The 12,842-nt window shown below is 51.1% G+C and overlaps 1 protein-coding gene across 15 annotated transcripts in view; it reads left to right on the forward strand.

The window, feature by feature from the left end:
- Positions 1-12,842, forward strand: part of LRRFIP1 (LRR binding FLII interacting protein 1) — a 141,071-nt gene that overhangs the window by 62,057 nt on the left and 66,172 nt on the right. The gene's annotated exons all lie outside the window — the stretch shown is intronic.

The following is a 12,842-nucleotide window of genomic DNA, read 5'->3' on the forward strand; positions in this document are numbered from 1 at the left end:
TCCATTAACCCTTATTCGTGGATTGGATCTGACTAAGAAGTGTTCTTCATAGAGGTGCTGTGGGGATAAGTCACAGGAGAGTCTGGACCAGGCTTTGATTGAGGTGCCCCACTGTACCCCCAATTCGAGGATCCAGTAAACTCTGAAAACTGAAAATTGTTTTTGTTTTGTTGTTGTTGTTTTTTAAGTTTGTGGCAGAATTCATTTGGCGGGAATGCCTGCCCTGGCTGATGGGAGGCTGTTTTCCATCTGTATTTCTCTCATTGTGAATACTCACACATTTCTCTGCAGCCTGGGAATGTCTTGGTTGATGGCTGTTAACGCTGGTGATTACAGACTCGAGGGCCTGTGCAACTCATCACCCTTCCAAAACCCTTCTAAAAATGTTGAATTCTGAAACCTGTTTGGCCCCAGGGGTTTCCAAGAAGAAATTGTGAACCTTTCGTCTTGTTTTGTTTTGTTTTTTAGTGAATAGTAGCAAAAAGTATTTGGGGCCTGGGAAACAGAAGTAAAACTCAGTCCTTTTATGAGGTTAAAGGTCTGGTTAAAAGGAAGTGCTGAGGGGCAACTGGGAGGCCCAGGCAGTTAAGCATCTTGCAGCTCAGGTCATGATCTTGGGGTCCTGGGATCGAGCCCCATGTCAGGCTCCCTGCTCAGCAGGGAGTCTGCTTCTCCCTTTCCCTCTGCCTGCCGCTTCCCCTGCTTGTGCTCTCTTTGCCAAATAAATCAATAAAATCTTTTTTAAAAAATAGAATTATTAAAAAATAAATAAAAGGAAGTGCTGAATGAACAGTTGGGGGGGTGTCTTACACAACAGTGAGCTCTGGCCCTGGAGCTCTGCTAGTGTAGAAACCATACATTTCTTTCACTTTTGTAACTTCCTCGTGCTTAGGACCAGTTTTGTCACTTCTGGACTTTTTCGACATAACTGATTGGCACTAAACCCTCACCAGCCACTGGTCCTGTCCTGAGGACAGCCTGCTTGGGTCGAACATGGACACCGTCTCCCAAGCCCCGTCTTATCATTGTGGGTCCTTGTCCCAAGGTTCCCAGGTCTTGGCAAGTAGGCGCATTGCCCAGTGTGGGGGTGCAGTCAGTACGAATGTCATAAAACCTGCCGTGGCTCAGAGATTTGAGCCCTGGAACCCTGCCTTGTTTTAGATGGGTCACTTTCCCAAGCAGTTAAGATACAAAAATAGTGAAGTAAGGTCTTTTCTCGTAGGATTAAGAGTGTCCCCCTAGGGCAGAATGAGACTAAATTTCCCTTTTGCTTTAAGAGTTACTTTCTCTTAAGCTGAAGCTAATACAACACAGCAGAAGCCTCCTTCACAAATTAAAACACACACACACACACACAAACCCTTCAGTCACAACTGCCACTTACACTGAGCACAGGAAATCAAGTTATTTATAGTCGCTGAGCTGTTCTCAGGTAACGTTGATTGGAGTCTTACCTGATTAGAGGTCCTTATCTAGCTTCTACAGAGTTGTGAGGGCAAATGCTGGTGCAACAAGTTTGCTCCTCAAAAGGCAATGTTCAGGAGGAATTTGTTATCCCTGAAAAATCAGGCTATGTGACTCAGCAGAGGCATTGTTTATGACTAGTTACTCAGGGTTTCCAAGTATCCGTTCATATTTAAAAGTATTCATCTTGGAATTTCAGAGGCCATAAGGTTCAAATTACTAACCTGTTATTAAGATAAGCCTGTTACACCCCCGCTACAGGTTGGAGACCGGGTAGGGAGCAGAGGATTTTTTTTTATTACCTACAGGTTTTCCTTTGGGCCACCAAAATTTTAGTTTCTGTTTTTGTTTTTTAATAAAGAAGCTCATTTTCATAGAATGGATTTACTGAATTTTCATTATTTAGACTTTCTAGATAAAATTATATTAGCTTCTTTTTCCACATTTGTGAAGCAAAGCATTATCTTGACTAGCTCCTCGATGTCATAATTCCAAATTGCCATGGGTTTGACTGAGACCACTACTGAAATCCCCTTCCCCTGGCCAGATTCCAGAATAAATACACAACAAAACCAGCAACAACACCAATGCACCAATGTGTATTCTGAGATTCATCCATTCATTAGGGCAAGGGCCAGAGCTCAAGTGGTTTTTCTCTTTAATACGGTAACCTGACAATTTTAAAGTCATGTAAGTGGTTTTGCCTTGAGTGGAAAAGCATAACTACTTTGTAGTAGGAAAGTAATTTATCTTAATTTAATGAGGACTTTGAATTGAAACCGAAGTGTTTCATTTGTATGTTTGTGTAATCAGGCTTCTCAAAGCAACCTCATTTCGGATCCTCACATCTTTTTTTTATTTTGTGGCAAGTGGGTGTGTCATCTTCCAAGGGGGAGAGAAATAGAGTGGCCTTTCCGTGTGGGCTGGGACCTCCTCTCCCTGCTCTGAAATTCCCCCCAGGACTGTTCTCCTGGTGGGTGCCTCAGCTTGCTTATCTTCTCACCCGGCCTTTAAACTCCATCCAAGCTAAATTCACAGGGCTGGGTCCTTAGCCGCTACAGAGGGTAGATAGAGGACGATGAGTTAAGCCTTAACAACAGGCAGCATCCCCAGACCCCTGCAGGGTCAGTCCTGTTAAGTGGTTTCTGTAGACGGCTTTCCTAGCCCTTGCCGGAACCTTGTTTGGTTATCTCCATGTACAGATAAAGGGGAAACTGAGGCTCAGAACATCAGAGGACTTTCCCAAGTGCACCCAGCTAGCGGGTGGTAGAGCCGGCTCAGACCCAGGCCTGCTAACTCAGAGCTGGTGCTGATAACTGTCGCCACTGTATACAGTCCTTCACCGAGGGTCTGGCCAGGGGCTGCTTCTGTGTGGCTGCTGTGAGCTTCTCTTTGCAGCCTCTGGGGTGTCACAACCCTAGAGCAGGATGAAGCGTTTCTGGTTGCTAAGGCAGCCTCTTAGGGTACATGGCCTTGCCCGAATGTATAATGAGACATCTTCATTTTATTAAACATTTCCTTTCTTTCCCTGGTAGTTTTTAGACAAAAGAACTTTCTTTAAAAAAATTTTTTTGTTTGTTTGTTTTTGTTTATTGGGGTACCTGCTTGACTCAGTTTGGTTAAGTGTCTGCCTTCAGCATAGGTCATAGTCTCAGAGTCCAGATTGAGCCCCACATCAGGCTCCCTGCTCGGTGGGAGTCTGCTTCTCCCTCTCCCTCTGCCACCAGCCAACACCCCCCCCCACCTCAGATTGTGTGCTCTTCTCTCTCCACTCTCTCAAATGAATAAATAAAGTCTTTTTAAAAGAGATTTTTTATTTATTCATTGAGAGAGCGAGTGAGAGCACAAGCAGGGGAAGCAGTCGGTAGAGGGAGAAGCAGACTCCCCACTGAGCAGGGAGCCCTACAGGGGCTCCATCCCAGGACCCCACCCTGGGAAGAGAGACGCTTAAGCAACTGAGCCATGCAGGCACCCCAGACAAAAGACATTTCAGTGGACTTTATTTTTCTAAATAAGGGAAAAAAGAGTAAAACTGAAAGAGCCCCAGAAATTTCTATTTTTCTAATTTCACACCAACTTGGTAAGTGCTACGTGTGTCAGCATCCCACAGAAGCCTCCTTCCTGGGTGCTGTGCGGCTCTACCCCACCCCACCCAGACAGACAGGCTCACTGAGAATGGAAATGATGGCCTCTGGGGGCGCCGGGGTGGCTCAGTCAGTTAAGCGTCTGCCTTCAGCTCTGGTCGGTGGTGGTCCCAGGGTCCTAGGATTGAGTCCCACACCCGGCTCCCTGTGCCGGAGAGCCTCCTTCTCGCCTTCTCCACCACCGCCACTCATGCTCTCTCTCTCTTTCTCAAACAGATTAAATAAAACCTTAAAAGAAAGAGGGAGGGAGGAAGGAAGGATGAAATGATGGCTTCTGTTTCTCTCCTGGCTTGTTCCAGGAGTAGCGCTCGAATAGAGGCAGTGTAAATAGTCGTGTGCTGCCCCATAAAGGAAAGCTCTGGAGTGTCCAGCCCTATTCTGAGAAGGAACGATGTCCGTTTTTTGTGACACCTTAAAAAAATGTGGGGTTTGCAGGGAAGACTGTGAGTAGAGCAGGTTAAGGGGAAAGGAGAGGGGCCCAGATGCATTGACCAGAGAGCACCTTTCACCTGGAGGCCCAGCCGCACAGATGAGGCCAAGATGGCTCTCCCCTGTCGGTCACACATGGTTATTTGTCGCTCTTTCTTGCTTCCTTTGTCATTCCAGCTCATTGAGGCTATTGAAGGAAATGCGGGCCTTCTCTCAACTCAGAAAACAATATAAAAGATGTAAACAGCAAGAGGAGAAATGTATCCGTGTGGAGGACACTGCAACATGTTCATTTGCCTCCATCCGTGTAGGAGTAGTTGCCAAATTGAAGGTTGTGCTGGGACGGTTCACTGGGTAAATGTTACTTTGTGAAGTTTAAGGCGAATGTTGCTAGTCACTGCTTTCTATAAAGTAACATGAATAATATTTTTCCTGATTCGGACCAGTTTGTTATTTTGGTATGTGGAGAGTTTTTTTAAGAAAGTTCATATTCAGAAAAGCAAAGTCAGGAGATTTCTAGTAGCAAAATGGGGAAAGAGAACTGACAGTCTCACTGTAGAAAGAGTTCTCCTCTGGTGTAGAGATACAACATTTTAGAAGTAAAGGAAACTCCCGGAGATTGCTTAGCCTGGTTCCCCGGTTCCCTGTGATGAGAGCTAACGTCCAAGAGTGATGCAGTGTCCAAAAGGCAGACTGTTAATTATAGAGAGCACACTGATGGTCACCAGAGAGGAGTGGCCTTGGGGGCAGGTGGAGATAAGTGATGAGGATGAAGGAACACATTTACCGTGATGAGAACTGAGTAATGCGTGGAGCTGTTGAATCACTGTATTGTACACCCGAAACTAACATAACACAGTATGTTAATTACTCTGGAGAGAAGATAATGAAATCAGATATGAACAAATAAATATTGCATGATTAACACCCCCAACAACAAAGAAGGTGATGTAGTTTGTCAGAGCCCACATAAGTGGTGAAGGGTAGACCCAGAACCCGAGTGGGTGTTGAGGCCCCTCCCTGGATGGTCTCCGTCTGCAGAGACCCGGAGCGCTGTGGCCCAGCCTGTGGAGAGGGGGTGCCCGATGCTCTGGGCTTTTCCACCAGGTGCCCTGGTCTAGACTCCTGGAGGCCCGTGGCCCAGTCTTGCAAGGTAGAGGTCTCTCTGAAGGCTGGTGTTTTCATAAAATTCCTTAATAATTTTACATTCTATTCCAGAACTCACCAGAGTTGTCTTTGGTGGCAACTTGGTGTTTTAGATAACTAGTTATTTTAGTCTGTTTATATATGTGTGTGTGTGTGTGTGTGTGTGTGTGTGTGTGTGTGTGTGTATTAGACTGAGAGAATGAGAGTGAGCAGGGAAAAGGGCAGAGGGAACGAATTCCAAGCAGAATTCACCACCCACCGCAACACAAAGCCCAACATGGGGGCTTGATCCCACAACCCAGAGATTATGACCTGAACTGAAATCCAGAGTCGAACACTCAGTTGACTGAGCCACCCAGGCACCCCTATGCTGTAGTCTTTAACTTTCTGTTTTCCAAACCTTCAAGTAAAATGGACAACGCGTGTCGTGTTTAGTCTGTGGCTCACACAGCGGCTCGCAGCCCCGTGCCCTTGACCTGTGGCGGGGCTGTTTGTACCGCTCGGCCGAGCTGTAGAGAGGCTCAGCTCCCCTGTCCCATTCTGCACTTTCAAAGCTGTGGCTCTCAACCCTGTCGGACCCAGGCCCCCTTTTTGTAACATGTTTTTAACATTCTCATTGCTAACCTGAAATGAAATTCATCTGTGGTAGAATCTGCTGGGACATGTGATGTCACGTCAATACAGTGTTTCAGCTGTTGCACTGAAAAGAGATAAAACAAAGGTAGATCGCCCTAGGAGAACATGGGTTTCGATAGAGAAAGGCTTTAGCCCCGGTGCACCAGAAGACCAAGGGAGCCGTCTCGGGTGAGCCAACGATGCCCCGAGCCATAGCCGAGAATGCAGATTGATGCAGGCCTGTGGTGCTGAGACCCACACGCCGCGCAGCCTGCGGCTGTGGGTGCCTTGACATTCCCAAGTGGTCACTGACTCTTGAGGAAGTTCCGGACACAGCCAAGTCATCTTCCCTCAATCTTCATGCTGATCACATTCCTGAAATAGCCAGTGTATCTTACAAGGGCGCAAATTGTATTTTGATTTTATGTGTAAGTTGGAATCAGTTTGTAGATCAGAAAATTATAAGGTGGTTTCTTCTCTCCATCTGAGTGGTCAGTGGGAAAGTTCTTCACTGTGGAGGTCTGTCTGAAGGCAGGATGGTTGGCCTGCTGTGTCCTGCCTCCAGTCACCATGATGCCTTCAGTGCCCCCCCAGATTCTCAAAATGCCCTCTGAAGTGTTGTTCCTATCCCCATCAGCATCTGCAATCCCAAAGTACCTTCCCCTTGTGGCGATTGTACTCACAGGCGTGGCCATAAAGCCACTGGGGGAACCTACAGTAATTGTGAAAGCCAGGGTTTTGGAAAGAGGAGCGTGAAGTGCACATGGCAGCCGAGGACCAAGGGGTGGTGGGTGCCGGGTGCAGAGATGGCACGAGCCACTGTTGGTGAGCTGCTGGCTCACGCGCTCCCCTTCCTGATGGTGACCCTGTGGGAGAGCATGTCCCTTGTTCCACTCAGCTGCTTGGACCAGCAGCCCGTCTTGAGAAGCTGCCGCACACGAGGGATTGGGGACGTACCCAGAATACAAGCTGGCTGTCGCCACTTCCTGTAGCAAAGGCCTACTCTGGGCAGGGACTCTGTATCAACCTTGTGGTTACCCTGCACAGCCGTCCAATCCAGATGAGAGCTGGGCAGTGCGTCGTAAGGGGCTTTCCTGTGGGCCTGTGTCCACGGCCTCCAGCGAATCGGAGGTTTCCAGCCTGCCCCAGCGGGAGCCCTGAGCCTTTGTCAGCCTGGGGCCAGATCTCACAGGGCAGAAGGCTCTGCTGGTTTCCAAACAAAACTGCTTCTTTGTCATCGCTTCAGGCTTCAGCTGCGTGAGATTCCTCCTACCTTCCCATGAGCGAACCTTTCCCTGAGAGCTTATGAGCTCTGGCTAGATGATGCAGCCTGAGAAAATAGTCTGGTTTTTCAGTTCTGCTTGATTCTAAAACCTAAAGGCTAAAAAGAATGTGTACTACCAGTAGTAAAACTTTCCCCTTAATTCTAGAACGCTCTACAGCCGCCAGATTGCTTGTGTTTCTGAACAGCCCGTGTGGCTCATTTCCATGTTACATCTGAGCAAATGGAACAAAGAGGTGGCAGTCCCTGGGGTCCCTGAGGTGTGGCCACGGCTCAGCCCTCTCTCCGTGGCCCCCAGCAGTGGTCTTAATGTGTGGGGACAGCCTCCTCCCAAACACCTGTACTCAAACGGCAGCACACCTGGTCACAGGGCATGGGCCACCGTGGTCGGCACTCTAGCGGTGTGCGTGAGCCTGCTTTGGGCTCTGTGTCCTGTCGTGGCAGGTGACCGCTGACTTCCAGAGCCCTCCTCCTGGTGCCCTTCCAGCCCCCAGACCTCACTGTAGGAAGTGCCAAGAGTGCCTAAAGTCCCGTTTGTCAAGAATCGCTCCCAAGTCAGGGCTCATACTCCCCTTCTGGCTTCCACGTAGAGTTCTGGAACCCCTGGGAGCAACTGCAGAGTCGCAGGGAAGAATAAGAACATTTTCTGGGATCACAGGATACGCAGGCTTGGGGTATAGGGTTCCACACCCTGCCGAAATCCCTGGAAAGCATGGAAGCTGAGGACGCGGACCCAGAGCCAGGAGCCCCGAGGCCACACGAGGCTCTCCAGGAAGTGACCGTGTCTTCCTCCCACAGCAGCAGATCCTGCTCCTGGGACTCCTGCTCTGCCGGTGTTTATCACCTGCCTGTTCTTTGATGGTCAGCCCATGGGGTCCTCGAGGTAGTTAAATGGGTAGGAGCCACAGGAAGGATATAGACACCTTAGAACTGCACTGCGGAGACAGGGTTTGTGGGGGAGACACGTCCCCTGTCCCCGGCCACCTGTGTGCCCCTGTGGCCAACCCTGGGCTGGGGGCCTCAGGGCCTCCAGAGACCCTACTGGGAGAGCAGGGGTGCATGAGCCGTCTGAGAAGAGGCTCCGGGGGTCAGGCCATTGCTGCCGTGTGTGTCCACAGTGTCTCCCGTGGTATACACAACGCCCCTGCATCCGAGAGCAGTCCTGTCTGTCTAGGGTCAGTTGTAACGGGGGCTCTGTGGAGTCAAGGGTTCCGCCTTTTAGAATTCTTCTAGGGAGATTCTGGTGGTGATGAGTGGGGGCTTCTCTTCCCGACTGTCTCCATCATCAGAGGGCCCCTTGCTTTAAAGCCCAATGTCTCTGAAGCTCCATTTGCGGGGTTTGAGGCCAGGGCGGGGGGTCCCTGGGGGAAGGGTGAGGCTGGCCTGTTGGGGGAGAGGACACTGCATTCTGGCCAGGAGCCTGGCTGGATCGGCTCCTCCCCAGACCCTGGAGAGGCCTGCTGGGGTGTGGCTGGGGGAGCAGCCAGGGGGCAGCTGTGGGGAAGCTGGGGGTGTGGCTGGGGGGGGGGGCGGCAGCCCTGTAGGGGTTTCCAGCAACACCCCCGGCCACCTCTAGCAGCCCTGAGCATGGTTTTGGTTTGGGGGCTCCATCCTTTCTTTCCTTCCTTTCTCTTTCTCTCTCTGCCTGCCTCCCCCTTTTACCCTCCCTTTTAAAAATTTCCTATTTATTATGAAATATGTCAAACATACCCAAACACAGATGGGTTAACAGAAGACAGAGTTCCCCACACTTGAGCGAGTGTCAACACCCCCCCACCCCCCGCCCCACACACAGACACACGGGGAGCATGTTGAAGCCCAAGCAGGCTGGACTCCATCCCAGAGCTGACTGGGAGGGCCTGGGGATGGGAGGCGATTCTGCATCTCTAACTCTTCTCCAGGTGTGCTGATGCTCTGGGGGGGTTGCACACTGTGATAGAGGGCCCACCAGCCAGCCCGGCAGCTGTCAGCTTACATCCCTTCAGACCCCTCCACCCCCCTCCCCCTAGTTATTAGAAGGCAAATCTGATGGCAATCATACTGTTTCATCTTAGGTATTTCTTAGTATGTATCTCAACAAAGACGTGGTGGGCAGCAGGAGGAGGCTTACGGCCCAGAGCTCTGCCTTTCCTGGGGCCCTTGAGGGCAGATGCTGAGGGCTTGACGCCCGTCTCCTGTCAGCTCTTGTAGGAAGGGAAGGGAGCAACCCGGGACCAGGAGGAAGGACCAAGCCAGCTTGCCCTGCTGCCACCCCGGGAGGTGCCCTGAGATCACAGAACGAGCTTGGTCACAGGTCACTTAGGGGAGCATCCCAGGAGCAACACGGGAGCTGAACAATGAGGCAGCGGACTGCTTGCTGGGCAGGGTGCGCGGTCTTGTTTTCCAAGCTTACTTTTCTGAACCCCTGTGCCTTTTGGACTTTCTGTCTTACATCCCACAAACTCACCCCTTTCTGTCCTTCCAGTTTCAATGGACCATCACCTTCTTCCTTGAGTTGGGGAGTTTAGGGGGATCGAGATGATGGCACTCCCCGACTCTGAGCCCCACACAGGCCCTGGCGGGATGTCCTGTCCAGGTTTGGGGAAGCACCCTGCACATCACAAGCATCGGGTATGGCATGTGGGGCTTCTTCACCAGGGTTCTCTGGCTGCTGGCACACACGAGCTTGGGACTCTAGGCTCTTGGCACCCCTCCAATGCCCTCTGGCCACCCCGCTTTGCTTCATCCCACCTGTTCATATTCCCAGGGTTGCTGGCCCAAAGCAACCTCTGCCCGCCTCTTATCAGCCCCTTCCCCACCTTGCAGCCAGAGCACTGGTTCTCAAACAGAGGTCAGCCCCTCCATGTCCCTTTGTAAAACCCTCCAGTGGTTTCACATTCCTTCAGGATAAGGTTGAGAGCTAGGGCCCATGACCCAGGCCCTCTGGCTTCTCCACCTTGTCCCACATTCCAACTCCCCAGCCCTGGCTGTCTCCTCCAGAGACCGAGGACCCACACCATGGCCTACAAGTCCTTCCCTGGCCGTGTCTGAAGGGGCTGCAAGGTTGGGTGGGCCTGGGCTGGCCATCACCAGTGACTGCTGTCCCTCCGCACCAGCTAAGTGCAGAAGTGAAAGTAAGCATTTGGAAACTCTCCAACAAACTGTGACATAGCTGTGACCTCAAGAGTGTGAGTTTATAGTTCACAAAGGTGGCAGGTGGTGATGGGTTTGTCCTGCACACAGAACATGGGGGGAGCCCAAGAACCCTTGCCTGGCCTGAGGCAACGGGAGGGCAGTGCTGGCGTCCCAGGAAATGCTGTGGGGAATGAATTCCTGTTTGCTTATCACCGTGGTGGACCAGAGCTGTTTTGTACTTTTTGTTCACTTCATGACTTGATCACGTCATGTTTCTTTCTGGTGACTTCACAGGGATCGTTTGGGGGATCATGGTCTCATAGGCTCTGGGTTGGGCTCTTTCATGTTCTCGGTAACATCAGTGTTTCAGGCTGACTTGTGTCGTCAGACTCTCTAGTCTTTCATTCAGGCCTCTCGGGCCAGGACCAGGCTTGTGATGCTGGTCACAGTCGTGTGCTCATGAAGCTGGCAATGCAGAGGTGTTTGGACCGGTTTAAATGTCGACACCTGTGTCTGTTGGTGTTTAATTAGCTGGATTCCCAGAAGGGAGCATGATTTTTACCACTTCCTATGTGATGGGCGTCTTGCTTCCCAGGTTTGAGTCCCATGCGAACCCTAAGAAAGGAAGGTGTTTCACAAGGCAGCACGATTTGAAATCGTACTGCCTGCGAAGTTTAGCCTTTTTCTGAATTCTAACTGAAGGTCAAGTGACGACAGCTGATACAGCCTCGTAAGGAACTTTGTGACTTGGTTCATTCCCATGGTTCCTTTATCATCCAGGCCTGGGTCCCTCAGATCGGGAGCTCTGGTGGGTTTTCTTCTGTTGGTGCCATTGTCCTCATGACCAGGACAGACTTTCTGGATTGGACCTGAGGACCATAGGAGTGGGTGGGCCAAGACAGGAGCCACTTCCGGGGTGGAGGGAGGCCCACGGGGTAGCTGAGACGTAGTCTGTGTGGTCCAGTGGGATGTTATTTTGGAAGCCTGCCTGTCCAGTAGGAGGTCACACTTGGGGTCAAGAACTGCGTGTTCATGGAGGTGGTCTCAGGGATCTTCGGTCCAATCCCAAGCAGAGCTACAGGAAAGCAGGGTGGGACGGGATGGGTGTATGCAGCTCAGACTCCCCCCGGGTCAGAGACACTAGCCCTGTGACACCAGACCCCACCTCTTTGTCTTCTTATCTGTTGCTACGGGCAGGAGAGTCTGTCTGACTTCCAAACCCTCTTTTAAAGCTAGGATCATCTATCTTTTAAGTCAGCTGATGAGAGACCTTAATTATTTTTGTGTTTCTTTGGCCTTGAGACATCACCTAGTCACAGGAGCGGCATCACTCCCACTCACGGTGCTGCCCACGTTCAAGGGGAGAGGATTTTGTGGAGCAAGTGCACCAGGGCAGGAATCTTGGGGACACCCGAGAATCGGACTGCCACCATCCTCTCTGCCTGTGTCCCTCCGGCAGCCCTCCTTTTTCCTGTCTCTCACATTCCCGCTCCGCCCCTCCCCTTCACCCTCCTCCATGACCTCCCTTCTCTCTTCCTAACCACCTCTCCTGCCCCCAGTCCTGGTCCCCAGCTGGTGACTCTGGCGGCCTGGGCTGTACCGGCATAGACACGGACCCGGAGCCAGCAGGCAGGGGGCCAGGCCTCCCCGCAGCAAGGCAGGGAGGCAGGCTGCACTCAGAGTGAACCTAGTCCTCTTGCTGACCCAGCCAAGCCGCCGTAGCATTTCAGCGTGGCTGGGTGTCAGTCACACAAGCCTTCCCCTCCCCTCCCCTGAGCTCTGCTGGATCTTTTTAGACCCTGAGTGGCCCCTTACACGGTGTAACATGGTTTAGAACATTGAAAATGGTGCCAAGGTATCAATGTTCTGAGGCAGTTGTGAAATTTGACCCCCCACCATCCCCGACTTGAGGGACCTGGGCTCGGGTTGATAGAGGAACCACACAAATGAACCAAGTTACAGAAGAAATTCCTTATAAGGCCACACACCAGCCAGTCTCTGACAGATGAGCTACGGTCAGTTTTCAACCCAGATTCGAATTCAGACAGAAGATAAATTTGTGAGTCAGTTATCAGTGTGGCATGGGGGACATGGGTGTCCTCGACACTGGGATCCGCCGTGCTGATGGGAGCCTGGTCCTGCGGGACAGGCTGAATGATGACACCTGGGCCCTCTCCTGTTTGCTGCCCCACTGGCCACACCGGAGGAACTCTGGCTACCTCTCCCGGCCCTGCTTTAACACCTAAAACTATCAACAGAATTGTCAGTGGAAGAATTACAAGTGTATTCATTCCCCCAAAGAAACTAAGTGGAAAGAAGGTGGAATTTGCTTGACACCAGAAAATCCGAATCCTGGTGCATGTGCACCACGTCCTTGGGGAGCCATTTGCTGTACCGGCTGAAACAGTGAATGGACAGATCTGTGGAGTGGGAAGCAGTGTTTGAGTGGCAGGTTCAAGGGCGCAAGTCAGCCCTGGTCTAGTGTTTTAATGGTCTTCAGTACAGTTTGGCTAAATAGCTATCCAAGTTGATAAATAGTTACATGGAGACAGTTTGTTTCGTTTTGTTTTCATGTAATGCTTCCAACAGCTAGGACCCATCGACCATCCTGCTCTGGTCTTGTCTTGAGGAAGGAGAGCTTCCTGGTG

Source organism: Meles meles, chromosome 9 (genome assembly GCF_922984935.1).
Source record: "Meles meles chromosome 9, mMelMel3.1 paternal haplotype, whole genome shotgun sequence".
In the NCBI taxonomy this organism is placed as follows: domain Eukaryota; kingdom Metazoa; phylum Chordata; class Mammalia; order Carnivora; family Mustelidae; genus Meles; species Meles meles.